The sequence below is a fragment of the Oryx dammah genome, unplaced genomic scaffold (genome assembly GCF_014754425.2).
Source record: "Oryx dammah isolate SB20612 unplaced genomic scaffold, SCBI_Odam_1.1 HiC_scaffold_9, whole genome shotgun sequence".
In the NCBI taxonomy this organism is placed as follows: domain Eukaryota; kingdom Metazoa; phylum Chordata; class Mammalia; order Artiodactyla; family Bovidae; genus Oryx; species Oryx dammah.
This window is the reverse complement of record NW_024070193.1, coordinates 48,956,982-48,974,402: the sequence shown is the minus strand read 5'-3', so window position 1 is coordinate 48,974,402 and position 17,421 is coordinate 48,956,982. Positions and strand designations below refer to the sequence as shown.

Genomic DNA, 17,421 nt, shown 5'->3' with positions numbered 1-17,421 from the left:
CTGAATTAAAATATCAGTATTTTGCCTATCAAAAATGTTAAAATTTATTTTTGGATATATGCAAAAGTGTAAAACAGACAGGCTTGCCATTTGAGAATTTTTTTTAAGGAAGCTAATTACTCCATAGAGAGAAAAATTCGATCTATAAACCAAAAAAAAAAGGACAAAAGAAATATTATTGCAATATACATCCTTCTAAAATATTATCTGTACAGTGTTAGTTCTAATTATTCTCTTGGCTCCCCAGTTTACAATATTTTGATAAATGCTATGACAGATACAGATTCATTCATTTAATTTATTTGAGTAACAGCACTCAGCTTAATGCATTTTCTTTTTTAAAATTCATTTCACATTGATCATATGTCATGCACCAAAACCTGTATAAGATCTCTATTAGTCTCTGACGATTTCCTGACTTTGCATTTTCCTATTTTAGAAGATCTTGCTTTCTATCATGCTAGAACTATAGTTGATAAATTCTTTCTTTGCTAAGTTCCCAATTTCACTTTGTTCTCATGAAGCATTAGTGGGGGAAGGGGACTGTCTTCTGTGGCTTCAGTATCACTGTTCCATCTGGGAATTTGCTCTGTTTCTCCACTGGGTGAAGTGGTTTATTGACTGTCAATTTGTAAAGTGCACTCTGGGATTATCTGATTGCGAGATAGTAGGAGAGGAAACATATTTCATTGCCTTTTCTGTCAAATGGAATTAACATGCACAGTATATCATCTTCTAGCAAGAATAGATGAAATTCCAGCGAGTGACCTAGAGTCTCCATTGCATGGTTGTCCAGACAGAGCCCTAGCTGGACTTCAGGGTCTACTGGCTTCCTCTGTTGTCCTCTTAGTTTAGTAGTTGTTTTTATACATGTTTATTGGTATATATCTGGAGAAGGAAATGGCAACCCACTCCAGTACTCTTGCCTAGAAAATATGTATACATTTTGTGTGCATATATCAGTATTTGATTTAAAATCTACTCCTCAGGGTCAGGAGAGCAAGAGACTCTGTCCCCACCTGCCCAGTTTTTTACCATATTTCCTCCACCCCTCAACTAATCAGTATTATTTGTTTCTTATGAGTGCATCCAGATTTTCTTCAAATGCTTATAAGCAAATATGAACTTGGATCTTTGGTTTTTTTTTTTCTTTTTATACCTAAAAGGTAGTCTGCTATATACACTACTTTGCACTTCTCAGCTCACAGAAAGCATTCTTATTCTTTTTTATTACTGTATATTATTCCATTGGTCTAATGTATGGGTAAACCATAATTTCTATAATCTGTCCCTTTTTTAAGGAAATGTAATTTCTTTTGAACCTTTTATTATTACTGCAGTAAATAACCTGGAAAATCATCATTTCACCTGTGTGCAAATATATTTAGGGTAAATTTTTAGAAGTAGAACTGTGAGGAAAGCCAATCTATACATTTGTAATTTTTGAGAAATATTGCCAAATTGCTCTCTGTAAGCACTGTACCCACTTACTCCCACCCATAATGGTTCTACTTGATGTGTTTTGAATGGATTTTTGAAAAGAGAACACATTTTTATCATTTCTTGTTTCTTATCTATAAACACTTATTCATTAGACAAATAATTACTAAGTGCCAACTATGTCTTAAACCTTCTCTTTAGGCCCTGGAGGCATAGCAGTAGACACAACCTTTTCATAACATCTTATTATGAGACAGAGAAATAGATGACTAAGTGTGGACATGATATATAACTTTCCTGATCATTTAAAGCCTGAGTCACCAACTTAGATGCCACACAAGGAACTTACATGTGTGAAGGTGAGGGATCAGAGGGCAGAGGGCATAGTGGGCAGCATCCAGTCCTGGAAACCACAGGGCTGTGTAAAGGCTTCAGCTGCTGGTCTGCTCTATACTGTTGGATATGTGAAAAGGAAAGGTCCTTGTTGATAGGATCCCTAATTTTCAAGAAAAACCAGAAATCTATATTTTCATGTGATATCTCCCCATTTTAAATGTTGGAAACATTTTGAGGACAAAATTTTTTTTTTAATGGGGCTAGATAAGTTGTCAGGAATATCTAGGGAAACACTGAGGGAAAAAACTATCGTGAGTTTCAGGGACTGGCTTTACTAGATTTTAAAATATACTCTAAAGCCTCTATAATTAAAACAGTGTGGTATTTGTGCATACACAGTCTGGTAGAACAGAATAAAAAGTCTAGAAATCAACTTTAGCATGTATGGAAAATTAATATGCAATAAAGATGGCATCTCAAACCACTGTGCAAAGATTAACTTTTTAATAAATAGTGTTGGGACAACAGGGTAGCCATGAAACAAAGAAAAAAATTAATTCTTATCTCACACCCTATTGAGAGAATAAGCTCCAAATTGATTAGAGATCTATTTGTAAAAGATGAAAGCATACAAGTACTAAAAGAAAATTTAGATGAGTTCCTGCATAATCTGGTGTTAGGAAAGGCTTTCTAACTATGACTCAAAATTCGCTGACAGTAAAGAACAGATTGATAATTTGACCACATAAAAATGTTCTCTTTGCCAAAAAAAAAAAAAAATAAGCAAAATCAAATGACAAAATGAGAGAAAATATTTGCAATCTACGTTACAGATAAAAGGCCCAAAAGGAAACATTTGCAATGTATGTAGCGGATAAAAGGGATGGATTTTTGCTGTGGAATGAGTGAGCAATTCTGCAGCTACTCTCTGGGTATTCTAAGATTGAACATACAACTATATGATGAATGAATTAAAAGAGTCAAGTTTCTCAGTGCCAGAGATGGGAGTTACAAATACGGGAAGAGGAGAGGCTATAATGAAATTTGTGGTGTTAGATCAGAATTGGAGGTATCACTATAAACTCATGGTTTTAGCAGATTGAATATAGAAAATGACTGGTAAAGAGACTGATATAGATGTAGATAGAGAAATTGATATAGATGATAGATAAACAGATAAACTTATATAAGTAGGTGCACTGAGTAAGCCTAGAATCAATAATACCCCAGTAGCAATGAACACACATCCAGGCCCCAGATCTTGGTCCCTAAATATCCTTCTCCAGGAAAAAAAAAAATCGAGACTTGTTAGACAGATGACTGAACTCCAGGTCTAGTGCCAGGAAAGGACAAGGTGAGCCTGGAACATCTCGTTAGACCAGAAAGTAAGGAAGAGCTCAGAGAATAATGGGGGGTAGGGGGAGTACTTCCCTGGTGGGCCAGTGAATAAAACTCTGACTACTAACACAGGGTCACAGGTGCAATTCTTGGTCTGGGAGGATTCCACATGCTGTGGAGCAACTGAGCCAGTACTCTAGGGCCCTCAAGCTGCAACTACTGAGCCTGTGCGCTGCCGTTACTGAAGGCCACATGCCCTAGAGCTTGTGCTCTGCAACAAGAGAAGCCATAATGAGAAGCTCACAGACAGCAACAAAGAGTAGCCCCTGCTGGCTGCACTAGAAAAAGCCCTAGCAAAAAGCAATGAAGACGCAGCACAGCCAAAAAAAAAAAAAAAAACAAGGAATAATGGGGAGATGTCACACACACAAAAAAAACCAACTTGAATGGACTCTCACTGATGAATTGGGGAAAATCCTGATAGCAGTAACCAATTCAGGAAAGAATCAACAGATGCTAAAAGGAGAGGCTAAATGTTTGATGAAAGTAAGAATATTTGCATGGTTTTGAAGCACCTCCCCACAAAAAGCTTTTAAATTAGAAAGGGGGAAAATACAAAGGGACAACATTTACAGTGAACAAACCTTAAAGTTGCTGCCGTTACTGTTATCAAAAATGTTACCAGTCATGCCGCAGTGAAGCAGCATGATATGCCTTTCATATGATGTCCTGTAAGGATACAATGTCATTTCTGGAGCATTCCTGCTAAAAATGAATAACCTGAGTCTAGTCTTTTTTTAATATTTATTGTATTTATTTCTTTGACTGCACCAGGTCCTAGTTGTGGTATGCGAGATCTTTTTTCAGTTGTGGCATGAGGGATCTAGTTCCCTGGCCAGGGATCAAACCCAGGCCCCCTGCATTGGGAGCACAGAGTCTTAGCCACTGGACCACCAGGGAAGTCTCAACCTGAGTCTGATCTTGAAGAAACAATAGGCAAACCTCTGTTAAGGGATATCCTATAAAATAACTGACTTGTGCTTTTTTCAACTGACAAAGTCATGAAAGACAGACCAAGTAACTGTTTCAGATTGAGTGAGTGAAAGTCGCTCAGTCATGTCTGACTCTTTGTGACCCCGTGGACTATACAGTCCATGGAATTCTCCAGGCCAGAATACTAGAGTGGGAGCCTCCGGAATACTGGAGCCTTTCCCTTCTCCAGGGGATCTTCCCAAACCAGGAATCGAACCCAGGTCTCCTGCATTGCAGGCCGATTCTTTACCAGCTGAGCCACAAGGGAAGCCCAAAAATCTTCGGCTGATGTAGCCTGTATGTAGTCACTTAGGGAGGTTATAGGCCCTCCTGTCAGGGAGAGGATAACTGCAAAGTTTGCTCATAGCAACTTATCAAACGTTTCATTAAAATACAGATATAAAGGAGACACAGAAATCCATGCCATCACCAAAGTGCTGATCCCCAGCCTTGGAGAATCTGTAGCAAGCTGGGGGTGGGGGACAAGAGAAACCTAGCATCATAAACCTAAATTTGATTCTGAACTAGAAAAAAATAAATTTTTGTTTTTGCTATAAAGGGTGGAATGGGTCAGTTGATGAAAGGTGAATAAGGTCTCCAGGTGGTTAAGGTCTCCTGTAATGATGTTAATTTCCTGATTGGGTAACTTTACATGGCTATATAAGAGACTATTCTTGTTTTTAGGAAATATTCACTAAACTGTTTGGGAGTAAGCCTGCAGCTTATTCTCAAACGGTCCACATAATAATAATACAGGGGATTAAAGTTAACATTTGGGAATCTAGTTGAAGAGTATATGGGAATTCTTAATTCTTGCAAAGTTTCCATAAGTCTATAATTATAAAAAAAAATTATGAGAGACTGCACTGTATAAGCAAAAACAAAGCAACAATGACAAACCATGTTTGCTACAAGCATGGGCCTGTGGGCTCGATGTCACCCCTGGGTTGCCAGTTTGCAGTCTCCAGTTTAAAGCTGTTTTCTTGAGTTGATTTTGAGTGAAGTCTGATAACAACCATGACCAGGGCTGGAGAGTGCTTTGCTGCATCTGGAACTTTTAAAGCAGCTTAACACCAATGAGGAAGCTGCAGAGACAGCCGTTATATAAATAATCAATTTGCTAATAAAGGACTTTCCATCTGAAGGCAGCCCCAGTCCTCAGAGACAAGGAAGAGTGGTTGTGGTCCAGACAGTCTTCAGCCCTGCGGAAGTCCTGCATTTCATCAGCTGTCTTTGGAAGAGGTGCAAGCAGCCTCGCTCCCAGGTAGCTGGTCTCAGCCATACACAGCACTGGGGGGGAGGGGGTGGGAGGTAGTATCTAAGAATCTTTCAGAACCCCACTGTTGAGGAAAATATATTTATATCAATAAAAGAGGAAAAGAAACTTTAAAGTTGAATTAAGTTAGAAAAGAAGAAAAATGTGTTTCAGTATCGGAAAGGGAAATGTCCCTGGCACGTCAAGCTTTTCTGAGTAGCAGGGCCTCCTTCAGGGGCCCTGTGCAGCACGTGGGATGGTCTCATTTGAGGGTGCAGCCCCACCTGCCCAAGTCAGGAGACGTTTAAGCAGTTTGCAGACTGACCCGGGGGACCTCCCTCCCACCTCTCCCTTCTCATTCTGCAATTGTACTTTCCTGGTTAATAGGTCCGCAGGCCAAGGGAAGCACAGGCCAAGAATACTAAAGTCAGAGGAGGCTCCCTGCTGATTGGGCCTTGGAAAGGCCAAAGATGATTGCCAATGAAAAGACAGTTTGTTATTCTCAGAGTTTCCAAGAGAAGGTTTTGCACTATGCCACGGGGAAGTGGGGGGTAGCACATATGAGGAAGCACAGGTTGGGTCAGGAGGCAAAGCAAGAAAGGGAAACTGTGGCAGGAGATTTTACTGTGGTGTCAATGGAAAGGAACAGGTGAGACAGGTTAGCCGGTTTAGGATTGGCTAGTTAGAATAATTTCAGTGGGCTCTAGGATACAGGGACTATCTCCGCTGCTGCTGCTAAGTCACTTCAGTCGTGTCTGACTCTGTGCGACCCCATAGACGGCAGCCCACCAGGCTCCCCTGTCCCTGGGATTCTCCAGGCAAGAACACTGGAGTGGGTTGCCATTTCCTTCTCCAATGCATGAAAGTGAAAATTGAAAGTGAAGTTGCTCAGTCGTGTCTGACTCTTTGCGACCCCATGGACTGCAGCCTACCAGGCTCCTCCATCCATGGGATTTGCCAGGCAAGAGTACCGGAGTGGGGTACCATCGCCTTCTCTGAGGGACTATCTCTAGTTGTCTGATTAGGGCAGTAGCAGCCTAGGGTATAATAGCTCCATCAAGGAGGTGGTTCTGGATTGACTGATTTGCATGAAAGACATGCTGTTGTTTTTTTTTTGTTTTTTTTGTTTTGTTTTTTTGGCTGTGCTGAGTCTTCATTGCTCTGCGGGCTTTTCCTCTAGTTGCAGAGAGCAGGGGCTACCCTCCAGTTTGGGTACCAGGGCTTCTTATTGTGGTGGCTTCTCTCATTGTGGAGCACAGGCTCTAGGGCGCATGAGTTTCAGTAGTTGTGGCTCCCAGGTTCGAGAGCACAGGCTCAGTAGTTGTGGCGCACAGACGGGCCCAGTTGCTTAATACAAGTGGGATCTTCCCGGACCAGGGGTCAAACCCACGCCTCCTGCATTGGTAAGCAGACTCTTTACCACTGAGCCACCAGGGAAACCTGGAAGACATGTTTATAACAAGTTATTTGCTTTCTGTAGGAATGAGGTAGCCCTGGGATGGGCAGTGACTCCAGAGTCAGCAGGGCCCCAGGATGTCAGAACATCAGAGCAGGGTAAAGAAAAGGCATGGCTGATACAACCATTCGTAGGTTTTCCAGCCAAGAGCCCAAAGGTCTCAGCCTACAGCCGACAACTGGCATCAGCCACAATGTAAGAACGTGAGCCTCCAGACAATTCCCGCCCCAGCCTGCAAGAAGCACCAGCGACACCACGTAAAGCAGAGGCGAGCTATGCCTGTCAAGTCCTGCCTAAATTGTAAGTCGCATGCATAGAAATATTTTTTTAAGTGTTAAAGTGATTTTTATACAACTATAGTAACTTGAGCTAAGTCGAATGAATCCTCTATCTTGAATTTAAACCGGGGTTTAGGAAAATGGGCTTCCCTGGTGGCTGAGACAGTAAAGAATCTGCCTGCAGTAGAGGAGACTTGGCTTCGATCTCTGGGTCAGGAAGATCCCTGGAGAAGGGAATGGCAACTCACTCCAGTATTCTTGCCTGGAAAATCCCCATGGACAGACAGAGGAGCCTGGCAGGCTACATACATTCCACGGGTCGCAGAGTCAGATATGACTGAGCAACTTAAACTTTCACTTTCACTTTTTATGAAAACGAGTGAGTCAGAAGTTCCCTGATGGTGTCAGAGTTAGGAGTCTGGGCTTTCGCTGCCTTGGACTAGGTTCAGTCCCTGGTTGGGAACTGAGATCCGGCAAGCCACGCAGCATCACCCCCTAAAATGAAAATTGTGAGTTGCTAGCAGGAGACAAGTGCTTAGACCCTAAGAGAGTCTCATTCATGATGAATGACTTATTTTGGAATAACAGGCGTTCTGGGCTGGAGTGGCCCTGATCCTGAATGGTCCAGTTCCTGATGTCAGTAGTGGGACCTCAGCGTCCCTGGGACCTTCAGGCTTCTCTAGGATCTGAGTTAGTTAGGCTCCTGTGAGGCCTTGGGTGGGGCAGAGAGCCCTGCTGTGAGACCCCCATGCTGGTCCTTCCCTAAGAGAGTCTCATTCCTTGCACCAAGTGGGCCTCATCATTGGGGCCATGTGGTACCCAGCCAGAGCCTGGCATACAGTAAGCAAGCAGGATGAGGGACACTCACCCACCTTCATCACAGGGCTCACAGAGACAGAAAATATTAGAGTTTTGTGAACACTGAAGGTCTGGCCACATCCGTGTAGCTGACTAGTGTCTTCTTCATTTTTCCTAAGTATTTTACTTTTACTGTTTTAAAAATAATTTTTAATCATCCAAAGATGCCCAGAAATTTCACTTTCTTGGTCCCATCTCCAAGCTCAGACTGGGAGGGGTGCCCTCTTCTGGTTTGCACTCATTCCAGAGCCTTCTGGAACCAGACCGTCGTCATCTGCCTGCTCCTGCCTGCAAAGCGGAGGCCCAGAGAGAGAGAGCACTTGCCCCGGGGCCTCTTTGAGCAGAGACAGGCCCACATGGTACCCACCCACCGCAGCCCGGTGCTCAAGTGTAGAGTGCAGGGAATGCAGCCATGACCATGCGACTAGGTAGTCAGCTGAGTGCGGTGGTGGTTCCCTGGGGTGAGGCTTTAGGGGTGTGTGGGGGGCAGCAGTGCAGGAAGATCAGGTGAGGCAGAGACCCACTGCCACAGTGTGGAGCTGGGGAGCTCGGGAGTGGGGGGACTGGAGGAGGAAAGGAAGAGGGAGGGAGGGAGAGTAGAATCAAGAAATGGGCTGATTTATTGAGATCTTTTTTTTTTTCCTCCCTGTGTTCTCCATTCCTCCACTTCCAAAAGAGATAGGCTGGGCCTCTCTCCCTCTAGACCTCTGGGGACACTTGCGGGAAAAATAGAAATTGCCCACAGATGCTCCCTTGCCCTCATTTGTGTTTGTGTACATGAAGGAGTGTTCGGGACCAGGAGGGCAGGAGAGCAGGGTTTCAGGGAGGGCTGGAGAGCGAGGAAGGGGCAGTGCCAAGGTGGGAGAAACCAGCCTGGGCAGAGACGGCCCTGTCAAGGGTGTGCCCTGCGTCCTGGCATGAGTGTGAGCCTGTGCACACAATGTTCCTGTGTGTGCCAAGCTGTGTGTCCGTGACCAGACTTGCCCAGGAAACAGGTCATGCCACAGACCGTGGACAGGTCTGAGTCTGTCCCCGTCAGGTTACGCAGCCTCAGCAAGCACAGGTCAGGGAGCGAAGGGGGCGCCCGTGGCCGGGCCAGAGCCAGGGGCTGCGGAATATGGGTGGGAGGGGCCAGCTGCCAGCCACCAGGCCAGAGTGACAGCCTGGCCAGGTGACACCTAGGGCCCGACACAGGGCAGGTGTTGAAGGGGCAATCCATGTAGGGGACTGGTGAGTAGGGGCCCACCTCACGGGGCTTCATTGGCTCCAGAGTCACCAAACCAACCTAGGACTCGGTGACTCGGCCCCTTTAAGCAGCAAAGCCACTGCTGCCATGGACTAAGTGGCACAGGTCTGCCCTGCCACTCTGCCTCTGTAGCTGTCCCTTTGTAACAGGGTTTCAGGGTGAGACCATGTCCTCCCCATACTCAGGGCTCCAGGGAAGACCTAGACACAGGGCTGCGTCCCCTCAGTCCACTCAAGTTCTCCGGGCAGGGTGGATCTAGAATTTCGGAAGTAGAGGGGAAGTGGCTAGGGTTTCCTCTTCCAGGGAGGCTTCTTGGATCTGGGTACCCCAAGGATGCAACATCTCAGCCCCAAGGCTCCTGAGTCTATCTGAGCTCCGGTTGAGTCTTGCTCTCAAATTCTCCAAACGCATCCTGACCACCACCTTTACTCTGCGTGTCCTTTTGTATCTGTGCTTGGGACTGCTGGCTGACTGCCCTTTTCTCCTTCACCAGCAGCCAGCATTCACTCTGCCATTTCAGCTCCTACTCCAGCACTGGCTGCCAAGTGGAACACATCACTGTAATTCCCCTGCTCTCCACCCCTCCAGACAAGCACCCCAGCCCTCACATTCCTGAGGGATTTTCTGTTAATACTCAGGGAAAGGCTCGGCAGATGTGCACATCACAACAGCCAGATGAAGTTGGGGGACATGACTGAGCTGTATCCTATCTAGCTAGGATACCAGCCCCACCCCCGCCCCTCCTGGGAGCTGGCAGGGAGAGAGGCCAGCTTCCATATCCAGCTGGGCACATGAAAAGGACCTCACAACATGGGGGCCACCAGAGGGCAGGCTATACCTGCTGGACCACTGGCCCAGTAGCGGGCCTTATTCTTGGGAGTGAAGTCTGGATAGACTTCACTACTGGCAGTAGTATGTCTGCCATTTCCTGGAGAAGTCTTTTCAGTATCCCATTCCAGTATTTCTTGCCTGGGAAATCCTATGGACAGAGGGGCCTGGTGGGCTACAGTCCATGGGGTTGCAAAGAGTTGAACACGATGAGAGACTTAAGCGCGTGCACACACACATTCTTGGGAGTGAAGTATCTCTAGATGGGAAGGATTCTGTGTACAGATCCCACCTGGATACAGATGGAAGGCATCTCTGGGGACAAGGGCAGAGGGAGAAGACGATTGAGAGGCCCCAGCTGGCAGTGGACACAGGCATTTAATTGAGGGACCCATGTGTGATGGGGGGAAGAGGGGTTCTTGAAAAGCAAGAATGAGGATGTGGGGAAGCATGGGTATTAAGGGTTAAAAATTGAGCTGTTGAGGAGCCCTTAAGAATAGTATCCTGGGGCAACCTGAGTGAGGAACAGACAGGGTGTCTTGGGGCATAAGGAAACCTGGGGGCTCCCCCAGTTCTTTGATCCTCCAGGTGATGGGAGGGGCAGCAAGAGCTCACATCCTCCTCCACTCAGGGGATCTGCTCCAGACCATTCTAGCCCCGGCATGTACTGTGGTTTCGTTCTGGGAGCCAATAGAGTCCCCCTCCCATTGTTGCTTAAGCTGGCTTGGGTTGTTTTTCACTTCAACCTACAGATCTGAACTAGTTTCTTAAATGATGCTTCTGCCTTGCTCAACAAGTATCAATGGCTTCAGATCACCCACAGGTTAAAGCCCAAACTCAATCTGGCCTTCAAGACCATAATTTCTTCCTTCATCCTTATGTCCTCCTGGTCCTCATATGCAGCTTTCTCTGTGGACACTATGGATGGAAAAGTCCTGTTGCCCAGAATCTGAAGGCTTCAAAAATGACGTTGTTAGCATCATCTCCTGTGAGGAGACCCCCTGGGCTGCCATTCTCTGATTAGTCCACTACCTCTTCCATTAGGCTGCAAGCTCCTTGAAGATGCTTTTTCTACTGCATTTGGCCCAAGCCTGGCTCACTGAAGGCGCCCAATATACACCTGGAGGATATATGAAAGGACCTCTGTGGGTGTAGCTTGTCCTGCCTAAGTTAGAGCAGGTCTTTCGGGAACTGACTTCAAACTCTGAGCCTGGTTCACAGTATGAGAGAAGGAATGTAGCCTGGATAAACCTCATTCAGTCCCAGGGTGACCCCAAGAAGAGAGATCGTGAGTGGGCTCAGGTTCACAGCCACTTGACTGACCATCAGGAATCTTTGCCCAGATCCCACTTCCACTTCTTTCCCAACAGAAGACTTGGCACCCTCAGGCTCTGCCCCTAAAAGGAACCAGGAAGACAGAGCCAGAAGCAGAAACAGCTGGAATCAGAGAAAGACGGAGACAACAGAAAAACAGGCACAGAAACTAACAGACAGACAAAATATGAGACTGAGGTGTCCGCAGAAAAGGGCAAAAAGCAGACCAAGAACAGAGCCTGGGGGCAAGAGGCTCAAAACCACAAAGCAGAGTAGGGCCAGGCTGGGAATGGCAGAGCCAGAGCACACCGCCCTCCACTGCTTTTTGGATTAATGCAGCAGCATCTGTGGGTTCCCCTGCCTGCTGCGCTGCCCCAACCCTGTTGGTCAATAGGAACTTTCTACACACATACCTGAACATGTCACTCCCACAGTCCCCAGAGTAAAGCACAGGTGCCTTTCCTGCGTTATAAGACTCTGCTTGACCTATCACCAGAGCTGAAAACTCCAGCCACTGCAGACTTTCCCCGATGTGCGCTCTCCACCACCGCTAAGCCTGGCAACATGCTGCCATTCTCTCTACTGGGGACACTCCTTTTGTATCCTTCCCCAGGACCCCCATCTTCAAATCACCACATTGATCTCAACACCCAGTGTTCTTTGACAAGGGCAGCCTCAGAGCAGTGTCACCTGTCCCTCACCTCCTGGTCCAATTGTCCCCTCCCACCCTGGGGCTCTCCCCGGGAATGTCTGGGAGACTCCAGGGCAGGCCGCCCCCACCAACACTCCCACCTTCCCTCCTGCTCTTTCCTTGCACCTCAGGGCCGAGGCTCACCAGGCCTGGACTCCTGCCCACCCCCCCCAAAACCTTGGTATCTATCTCTGCCCCTCAGTCTGTGCAGTTCTTTCTTTTTAGGGCCATGGTGGTCCCTCCTACATTTTCTATGTGTCTCTCAAAAAATCTTATCCACCAATTTTTTCTGTTTAAAGAATCCTATTTAAATCAAGTGAATTGAAAAATATTAAATAGTGCAAGGACACTGCATGAGAGGAGTTTGGAAAATGAGACTGACCCAAGATTTTGGTGCACTGTCCTCTTAGATCCCTTTTACTGTTTGTTTACTGCCTTCCTCTCTGGGGCTGGATGTGCTTTGCCTCCGATGACTGACACCTGTCCTTGGGTCACTGGGGCTGCTCTCTCCCATTCCTGGAGAGCCCAAAGTGCTGGGGGCTTAAGGCCTCCAGAACAGCTGCTAGATAGCACTGGTGTGAGTATGATAATCCAGCTCCCCAGCCCTCACTTTGTGTTACTCTGAGATCTTGTGTCTAGAACAGAACCCAGCAGCACATAGTGGGTGCTCAATATAATATTCATTGAACAAACAAATGATGCCAAGTGTATCGATCTTATCCTTTGTAATTTCTGGAGTTTTTGTTTCTCTTAGGTCTTTACCATCCAAGATTTTTAAAAAAAGGTCCCCCCATTATTTGTTCTGGTATATTTACATATGAATTTTCTATATTTAATTCACTGATCAATCTTGGTATCTTATAAGGTACCAAGGTCAGTATGTTGTTTCTCCTCATGGCTAATCACTTGTCCCAGTAGCAATTCTGAAATCTTTCCTTCATCTGAAAAACCAAGATATTATGTAAGACACATTCAGTGAGGTATTATGCAATCATGTAGAATGGTAGTTATGATGATTATGTCACCACATGGAAAAATGCTCACCTTATAATTTTAACCATGGCTTTTTTATAGCTACATAAAAATTATGTCAACATATGGGCAAGGACAGGGAAAATAGGCTGACCTAAAGAGGATGATCGGAGAAGGCAATGGCACCCCACTCCAGTACTCTTGCCTGGCAAATCCCATGGGCAGAGGAGCCTGGTAGGCTGCAGTCCATGGGGTTGCTAGGAGTCGGACACGACTGAGCGACTTCACTTTCACTTTTCACTTTCATGCGTTGGAGAGGGAAATGGCAACCCACTCCAGTGTTCTTGCCTGGAGAATCCCAGGGACGGGGGAGCCTGGTGGGCTGCCGTCTCTGGGGTCACACAGAGTTGGATACGACTGAAGCAACTTAGCAACAGCAGCAGCAAAGAGGATGATAGCGCTTTGGGTGAACTTGTCCTTTGATTTTTATTCATACTTATGAAATAAATAATATATTGAAACTTTAAACAAATAGAATATAGAGAAGAAGGAGTGAAAGCAAGTTATTTTCTTGCTTGAACCTGAGATAAAGAAAGTAAAGATAGGTTTTTTCTTCTATTTTTCAGGTGGTCTCAGGAAGCTGAGGAAGGTGGAGGATGCAGGTAAGGGAAAATTGTTACTGAAGGGTCCTGGGGAAAATCTATATGACAGGAAAGGCCAGAGAGAAGATAATCTGTGTATAAAGATTACTTCCTTTGGCCCTAAACCCCTGGGCTCTGAGCTCTTTCCCAGGCTCAGCTAAGCGAGCAGAACCTCTGACAGTCCCCCACCCAGAAGGAATCCAGATCTTACCTCATGGGGGTCCACAAGCTCACATCACCTTTCCCTGGATAATGGGATGCTTCATTAACTGGGCAGCAGGAATGCTAATCTCTGTGTTTATATACCAAGAACTGTAGAACTGTATCACCTTGCACAGCTGTCTCTGGAAGGTCCCGCTCTGAGCTCTTAGCATTTAATGGTTTTTAAAAATTCAATTCAGAGAACATTTGTGTGTATATATTACATATATATTCTGTTCTTTTAAAGTTTCAGTTTGTTCTATTCCAAAAGTGTTACTAGAAATCAAAGGACAGGTCCACCCAAAGCCCTATCATCTTCCTTGGGTTTTATATATATATATTATTGAAATATAGTTGATTTACAATGCTGTGTCAGTACATCAGGGTGATTCAGTCATACATATGTATATATACTTTTTCATGTTCTTTTCCAGTATGGTTTATTGCAGGATATTGACTATAGTTTCTTGTTCTATGCAATAAGATTTTGTTGTTTATCTGTCCTATATGTAATAGCTTGCATCTGCTAGTCCCAAACTCCCAATCCATCCCTCCCCTGCCCGCACTCCCTCTTGGCAACCACAAATCTGTTCTCTATAAATGTGAGTCTGTTCCTGTTTCATAGGTAAGTCCATTTGTATCATGTTTTAGATTCCACCTGTGAGTGGTATCATATGGTATTTGTCTTTCTCTGTCTGACTGACTTCACTTAGTATGATAATGTCTAGGTCCATCCAAGCAGCTGCAAATGATATTTCATTCTTTTTATGGCTGTGTAATATTTCATTGTGTGTATATATATATATATATATGTAGCACATCTTCATCCATTCATCTGTCTATGGGCATTTAGATTTGTTTCCTTGTCTTGACTATTGTAAACAGTGCTGCTGTGAACATAGGGGGTGCAAGTTTTCTTGGAATATGGGCCTAGGGTTGGGACTTCTGGATCATATGTTAACTCTTTTGGGGGAGGTTGCGCCAGGTTGCAGCACGTGGGATCTTTAGTTGTTGTATGCAAACTCTTGGTTGCAGCATGCGGCATCTACTTCCCAGACCAGGGATCAAAAGCAGGCACCCTGCATTGAGAGTGTGGAGTCTTAGCCACTGGACCACCAGGGAAATCTCAACCCTGGTTTTTGCAGGGAACCTGCATACTGTTCTCCATAGTGGCTCTACCAATTTACATGACCACCACCAATGTAGGAGGGTTCCCTTTTCTGCATTCAGAGAGCATCTTAATTTGCCAGCCCCTGGGCCAGTCATAACCTCAGAACAAAGAGAAGAGCATTATAAGTGGGGACAAGGGAAGTTCTCAGTGCCATGGGGCCCTAAGTTGCTCTGCATTTGGGAGGGTTAGGCCAGGCATGTGCTGGAGCCTGGGTTACTTACACTAAGGCTTGCTTTCCTAACCAGAAGGGCACTTTGCTTCAACCTTCATGGCTCAGCTGCCCCAGGCAATTCACTGCAGTCCCAAAGGAGCTGACGGAAGAGCAGCTTACTCACACGTGAGCACACGCGAGGCAGCTGGCCCCAGGCCGTACTCACAAGCTCAAAACCCAGATGTAACTTGAGGTCCTGGATTTGGAGGGCAAATTCGCCGCCCCCAACCACCTTTTTAGGTAGCTCCCCTGAAATGCTTTCTCACCTGCCTCGGCTACAGGGCCCCTGTCCCAGGACTGTCTCCCGCACTGGAACCGTATCTGGGCTCCACCTGATGAAGAGACCCGTTAGGTCTGCTGGCTGCCCTTTGCCAGAGGCGCTTCGGGAAGTGTATTTTCGCTTCGGGAAAACTTAGAGGAGGTTAGTTGCTTCCTCTGGTGAGCACGCGACCTGGCTGAGCTCCGGGTTCCAGGGGTCGTGGAGTGAGAAAACGTCCTACCAGCTTGGCTTCCTCTAAGCCACGACGAGGATGGTCGTGAAGTGCGCGCGCAGGGCGCTCCACGCCGCAGTTCGCCCACTCCGCCGTGCCCACCTACGTCACGCTCCGCGGGCCCGCCCAAATCCTCTTGATTGGTGGAGAGCAAGCACGAGCGCTCCCGCCCAGCTCCCGGGCCCGCCCTCCTGCGGCACTGCCCCGCCCCCTGGCATACTGGTCTTCCAGCTCCCCTTCCAAGTTCCAAGGCGAAGGCGCGGGAGCGAGAAGGCCCTCGGGCCCTCCAAGTGTGACGGGGCCTTTGCCTTCATGCCAGCGCTCTGGCCCTCGCCCCAGGCCTGACAGTGGCTGCCTGCTCTTCAGAAGTACAGTCGCTGCTCAGCTCGGCAGCCACAGGCCCATTCCTCTCCTTGGCCCTCCACTCGCTCCCCAGGCTGGGCCCCTTATTGCAGAGCACCCGGAAATGCCCATTGCCCAGGTCCCGCTCGACGCCTACACCGCTCCCCCCTCCACGTGCCAGGAGGTTGGTCCCGGAGACCCACAGTCCAGCACGCGGGCTCTCGAGGCCATGCTGAAGTGGGTTCCTCAGGCATCCCACGCCTGGAGCCTCCAGCCCTGTCCGCGGACTCTTCCCCCACCCAACTCCTACTCTCCGGACCCTTCGGAATTCCCCACACTCCGGGACCTTCACCCCCGCCCCGCGCACCCTTGCGTCCCCCTGAACCTTCCTCACACTCCCGAGTTCTCCCTCGCACCAGCGCCCCGAACCTCTCCGCGGGGCCGCCTCGCTGTAAGGGACCACTCTTAGCAGCCTCTATTCCCAAACCGCTGCCCTCCGCTCCACGTGACTGAGCCCTCGCTTCCCGTGCCGGGATGCTCCTCACCCAGCACCTCCCCCAAGACACCCTCACGGGACCCTCCTCCCCATCCCTCGCATCTACCTCCTATTCTTCCTTCCTCCTCCCGGTAAACATCCTTCCAAGGGCCCTCCTCACTCTCCCATCCGTGCGATCTCGCCTCGGACCCCAGGGCCCTGCCGCACCCCCGCGGGCCTCTGCCTAGCCCCCGACACCCCTCAGCGCACTCATCTGCCAGACTCTTCACGGCCTTCGCACCTCAGGCCGCTCACCCCACTCATCTTCCCAGGCCTCCTGACACCCCCACACACCTCGGCCCTCACATCTACCGCCAGGACCCCTCTAGAATCCCCTACACCCCAAGCCCGTCCCCCGCACCACGTCTGCCCAAGAACCCCTCCCGCCCTCCACCCAGCGTTCGGTCTCACCCCGCACCCCTCTCCCCCCGGGGCTGGCGGGCAGCGCCGGCGGCGGCGGCGGAGGCCGGTCCCCCGGCCGGGACACACCCACCCGCCCGCCCTCCCGCTTTCCCTCGTTCCCTCCCTCATTCCCTCCCTCTCTCCCGCCCGCCCTCGCTCCTCGCTTGCTCCTTCCCCCTCGCCCGCTCCCGCTTCCCGCGGCGCCCGGCCTCCCGCTCCGCCTCCCCTTGCGCGGCTCTCCCGGGCGCGGCTCCGGGGTTCATGGTGACGAGGCGGCGGCCGCTCCAGCCCAGAGGCGGCGGCGGCGGCGGCGGGAGCGGGGGCGCGAGCCCGGGCCGCCTCTTCCAGAGCGCGGGGCCGGGCGGCGGGCGCGCCCAGGCGGC

At 48.1% G+C, this 17,421-nt stretch overlaps 1 non-coding gene across 1 annotated transcript; it reads right to left on the bottom strand.

Annotated features, from left to right (window-relative positions):
• Positions 1–4,001: 4,001 nt before the first annotated feature.
• On the bottom strand, positions 4,002–4,074 carry TRNAG-CCC. The gene has a single exon. It is a non-coding gene; the product is annotated as a tRNA-Gly (tRNA).
• Between the last annotated feature and the right edge of the window lie 13,347 nt (positions 4,075–17,421).